The sequence below is a fragment of the Topomyia yanbarensis genome, chromosome 3, assembly GCF_030247195.1.
Source record: "Topomyia yanbarensis strain Yona2022 chromosome 3, ASM3024719v1, whole genome shotgun sequence".
Classification (NCBI taxonomy): Eukaryota; Metazoa; Arthropoda; class Insecta; order Diptera; family Culicidae; genus Topomyia; species Topomyia yanbarensis.
In genome coordinates this window covers 234,601,891-234,607,890 of record NC_080672.1, presented here as the reverse complement: position 1 = coordinate 234,607,890, position 6,000 = coordinate 234,601,891, and positions in this window count along the sequence as shown.

The following is a 6,000-nucleotide window of genomic DNA, read 5'->3' as shown; positions in this document are numbered from 1 at the left end:
GTCCATATGCTTGCACTGGAGAGTCATTTCCGTCCCTAGCGACCTGACTTGGGCGCCTTCACCAAGGACCTCTTGGGCCAAGGCCTTGTACACCGCACTAGATTGTGCGCCTCGCTTCAGCACCAGAAGCATTTCTCCCGTGTTGGTGCATCTCACGCTACGCACATCTTGCCCAAGGGCCGAAAGGCTTTCGGCCGCCTTCATCGACTTTATGACGTCGGCGTATTTGTTCTTGTCAGTTTTTAACCACAAGGCCTCGCCTCTGTCCTTGGCCTTCTTCGCGGGCCGCGGTACCTCCGGTGTCGGTGCCGGCTTCTTTCTGGTGACCAGCGTCCAGGGGTTAACGCCCCCTGCCCCGGCCGCGCCGGGTTGCTGGTACCAACGCTCTGCTCTGCCAGCAGTCTGGGTTACCTAAAGTGACGAAGTTGAGGCAAAAAGTTGAAGAACTCTACGAATTCGTGAAAAGCAAGGGCAACGTGCACGGACATATCAAGGATCTAGTGATTACCATCAAATCCGCCGTAGCAGCCGAATGCGAACATATGGCGTTACTAGAGCGAGCTGAAAATGCCGAAAACGCGCTGAAGTCCACAGCGATAGAAGAAGCAGAAGCCTATGAGACACTGAAGGGCGGCCGGGATTCTCGTTCTGTGAAAAGAACAAGGAAAATGCCAGGAGAGGAGGAGGAACCGAAGAAGTCCAGGAAGGTCGGTGAAGGACAGCGAAAAAGCCGACAATCGCAGAGTGAATGGCGTACCGTAGAAACCTCAGAAGAGAGGAGGAAAAAACAGAAAGAAAAGGAGGAAAAGAAGAAAAAGAAGAAAGAAGACCTTCGGCCACGCGAGCAGAAGCAGAGGGGAGACGCTCTAGTCGTCAAAGTAAATGAAGGCGTGACGTACGCTGCGATCCTCAAAAGGGTGCGAGAGGATCCTAAGTTGAAGGAGCTGGGGGAGAACGTTATAAGAACCAGGCGTACTCAGAAAGGCGAAATGCTGTTCGAGCTGAAGAAAGATCCATTCATCAAGAGCTCGACCTACCGGGAACTTGTGGCAGAAGCGGTGGGAGAAGAAGCGAATGTGAGAGCATTAGTTCAGGAAGCAGTGGTCGAGTGCAGGAATCTGGATGAGATCACAACGGAAGACGAAGTGAGAAGCGCGCTAATAGAGCAAGGAAACCTGGAGAGGGAGCAGATATCAATAAGATTGAGGAAGGCGTACAGTGGCACACAGACAGCAGTGATACGCTTTTCGCCAACCGCAGCCAACAAGCTTATGTCGACCGGTAAGATCAAAATCGGGTGGTCGGTGGGCTCGTTGCGATTGATCCCTAGAGCCAGTAAACAAATAGAGAGGTGTTTCAGATGCCTGGGTTTTGGCCATCAGGCAAGAAACTGTAGAGGCCCGGACAGATCTGATCTGTGCAGAAAATGTGGGGAAAAGGGACACATTTCTAGAGACTGCACAAAGCAACCGAAGTGCTTGCTCTGCACAAATGAGGTCGGAAAAGACCACATGACGGGAGGCTTCTTATGCCCAAAGTACAAAAAGGCGAAGGCAGGCCAATAATAATGGAGGTTACCCAGCTCAATCACAATCATTGTGACATTGCACAGCAACTGTTGTGGCAGTCAACAATTGAAATGAAGTGCGACGTTGCAATTATTGCAGAGCCGTGTCGTGTCCCTCCCGATAACGGTAACTGGGTGGTGGATAGTGCAGGCAATCCAAGTGATGGGCGGTTTCCCTGTTCAAGAAGTGGTGGATAGCACACACGAAGGTTTCGCGATCGCCAGGATAAACGGCGTATTCGTATGTAGCTGCTATGCTCCTCCACGGTGGACACCAGAGCAATACAACTGGATGCTGGACGCATTAACCGACTCGTTAGTAGAGATTTCAACGCTTGGGCCGTGGAGTGGGATAGCAGGCTGACCAACGCACGAGGTTACAGCCTATTGAAAGCACTGGCGAAGCTGGACGTAAAGCTGTGTAATGAAGGTTCCGCTAGCACATTTCGTAAAGACGGTCGGGAATCCATCATCGACGTAACATTCTGCAGCGCGTCGCTAATGGATAACATGAATTGGCGAGTTAGAGAGCAGTACACACATAGTGAACACCAAGCCATCCGCTACACCATTGGTCGGCGAAATCGTACGGTGACGCAGAGCGTGAGGACTGGCGAGCGGAAGTGGAAAATAAAGGAATTCCACAAGGACCTTTTTGTGGAAGCACTTCATGCTGACAGCGTCACTCCAATTCCGAGTGCCGATGAGCTGTCGGAAAAAAATAGCTAGGGCATGCGATATAACAATGCCGAGGAAAATTGAGCCGAGGAACTACCGGCGTCCGGCGTACTGGTGGAACGAAAGGCTAAGCATCCTCCGGGCTACTTGTCTAAAAGCCAGAAGACGCGTTCAGAGAGCAAGATCTGAGGCAGTCAGAGAAGAGTGTAAGGTAACATTCCGGGCGGCCAGGGTCGCTTTTAAACGTGAGATAGTGCTAAGCAAGTCCACCTGCTACAACGAGCTGTGCAGAGAAGTAGACGCTAACCCCTGGGGCAATGCTTACCGTGTCGTTATGGCCAGGACCAATGGTTCAATGACGCCAGTCGAAATGTGCGGCTACAAGTTGAAAATTATCGTGGAGGGCCTTTTCCCGAAGCACGACCCAACCGCATGGCCGCCTACACCGTACGCTGATGCAGATGGTGGAAATGCAGGTGACAATCGGGTTTCCAACGACGGGCTCCTTATAGTGGCAAAAGGGCTGAAAGCGAAGAATGTTCCCGGACCGGATGGTATCCCCAACGTGGCACTGAAGACTGGGATTCTGGCGTTTCCGGACATGTTCAGGATAGTCCTACAGAAATGTCTGGACGATGGCTACTTCCCGGATAGATGGAAGATCCAGAAGCTGGTGTTACTGCCAAAACCAGGGAAACCACCAGGAGATCCAGCATCGTATCGGCCTATATGCCTGCTGGATACTCTCGGTAAACTCCTGGAAAGAGTCATCCTCAACAGGCTAACGACCTACACTGAAAGTGAGAACGGACTATCGCAGAGACAGTTCGGGTTCCGGAAAGGAATATCGACGGTGGACGCCATCCGCATCGTCATCGCGAACGCGGAGAAAGCATTGAAGCAAAAGAGAAGGGGTAATCGCTACTGCGCCGTGGTAACGATAGACGTGAAGAACGCGTTCAACAGTGCTAGCTGGGGAGCCATCGCCGTAGCGCTGCACAGAATGCGGGTTCCGGACTATCTGTGCAAGGTTCTGAAAAGTTACTTTCAGAACCGAGTACTGGTCTACGAAACGAACACGGGGCAGAGGTCGATTAGGGTAACGGCGGGAGTACCTCAGGGCTCCATACTCGGCCCAACGCTCTGGAATATTATGCACAAAGGAGTGTTAACACTGGAACTGCCCAGGGGAGTGGAGATCGTCGGCTTTGCAGATGATGTTGTCCTGATGATAACGGGCGAGACCCTTGAGGAGGTGGAGATGCTGACGGCAGAGACAATAGGCATCGTGGAAACCTGGATGGCTGAAGTCAAGTTGCAGCTGGCTCACTACAAGACTGAGGTATTGCTGGTTAGCAACAGTAAGCAAATCCAGCGTCTCGAGATCAGCGTCGGGGGACAATCCATTCCATCGATGCGCGCGCTGAAGCACCTGGGTGTGATGGTTGACAATCGGTTGAATTACAACTGCCATGTCGACTATGTATGTGAGAAGGCTGCGAGGACAACTAGCGCATTGGCAAGGATCATGCCGAATCACGGAGGGGCAAGAGGCAGCACGAGACGTCTCCTGGCGGGTGTCTCATCCTCAATCCTGAGATATGGCGTACCGGCCTGGGCTGCTGCGCTGAACTCAAAGCGGAAACGGACGAAGTTGACAAGCACTTTTCGCCTAATGGCTGTTCATGTCGCGAGTGCGTACAGAACGATATCGTCGGAGGCGGTATGCGTAATTACCGGGATGATTCCCATCTGCATCACTCTGGCTGAGGACGTAGAAGGCTACCAGCAGAGAAATGAACGTAATGCAAGGATACTGGTTCGAGCGGACTAAGTGGCAGCAAGAGTGGGATTCGCGGAAAAAGGAAGGTTGACCCACCGACTCATCCTAAATTTGTCGACTTGGGTACATAGGAAGCATGAAGAGGTGAACTTCCATCTGATGCAGTTTTTGTCCGGGCATGGATGCTTCCGGAAATACCTACATCAGTTTGGACACGCTTCGTCACCCCTTTGCCCGGAGTGTTTTTTTTTTTTTAATGTAGAATACATTTAAGCTTTCAATATAGGGGTCCCGTTTCAAAATATCGGCTGCGGCACCGCGTCAGATTTTGAACGTTAATAACTTTTATCATACTTAACAGAATGATTTGATTTTTAGGCCAATTTGTTGAAAATATGTTCCTCTATGCTGTATTAAAATTTTAAGTATGTATAACATGCACTAATAACAAAAAATTGTGTTTTGAAAAATCTTTCGAAAACGACTCGGAAAAGTGAAAATTTTCAGCCCATCCCGCACAGAGCCGTCAAAATGGTGGACCAACCGAACAATAAAATAATGAAAAGTTTATATATAGGTCCACTACATGTTTGTTTTATGATTATTCGTATTTGGTTGCTTGACGAGAGCAGTTAGTGGGGGAAAGACGGCATACTCCTTTGGTTAGGCCATTAGAAGCCGGACGGAAAGGAAAGGCTCACGCACGGCACGAGAACGAGCGAGAAGGCGATAGTAGTGCATATTAGCGCGATTATATAAATATCTGTCGGTCGGTTTTTCTCATTCGTATTCGTTCAAGTACTAGCAAGCAGCCAGTCCACCGAAGTAAAGCAGTTGGCAATGACGACGGTCCGAAAAAGTGCCCCAGCTACTGGTGACTCATCGGAACTGTCGCCCTGCAAGAATTTCGCCCCAACTAAAGGGCAACTAATCTGTAGGCTATCGTTCCAGCGTCTATATAAGAAATACGATGTGTGGAACGAAAGAAAGAGAATTTAAATTATCCTCTCTCGCTCGTTTTCGTGCACTGCTTTTCCATTCCTTTCTGCTGCTAATACCATCATAACTTAAACGAATGTGCATGTTCCCCCACCATCTCATGGCCAGTGTTGCCACAATTGCATGTTGCTATTACACTTTGAATTATTTTATCGATCCTCTCTAGTATTGATAAAATATAGAACGTGCAAAGTACACTAGTCGCATGCTTTTATTCGAACTTTTTGGCAGCCTCCGTTGATTAACTGCATAAATCGATTTGTTTGTGCAGCTCCTTGCTAGTAGCAAACTAAATAGCCTTTATCAGCGCTAACAAATAACACAAAAGAATTTAAATTTGTGAAAATATTTTCCTTCCTTCTTTTCAAATCTGTAACATTCTTTGAAAATATTGTTTGAATGTTGTTATTGAAAAACTGAACATGCAAGTTTGCTAGCACTGGCCACTACATTGAAGGTGATGGAAAGACAGAATATTCGTTTTGGTTATGCTAGTATTGGTAGCCGAACGGAAAGGAAAGGCACAGGAATGGAACGAAAACGAGCGAGAGAGCGATAGTAGTGCTTTCTCGTGTGTTTATATATGAATATTGGTCAGTCGGTTTTTCTCATCATTCGTATTCGTTCAAGCACTAGCAAGCAGCCAGTCCACCGAAGGAAAGCAGTTGGCAATGGCGATGGACGGAAACAGTGCCCCAGCTACTGGTGACTCATCGGAACTGTCGCCCTGCAAGAATTTCGCCCCAACTAAAGGGCAACTAATCTGTAGGCTATCGTTCCAGCGTCTGGTTCGTGAGATTGTACAGGACTGCAAAGTCGAGCTACGCTTACAAACCTCAGTCGTAATGATGCCCCGAGAAGCCAACGATGCCTACTGGTTCGAGAATGCAAAATAGTGCGCCTGGTTTGTTCGAGAATGCAAAATACTGCACCAAACGCATAACTTTCAGGCCAAATATATTAAACTGGCTCA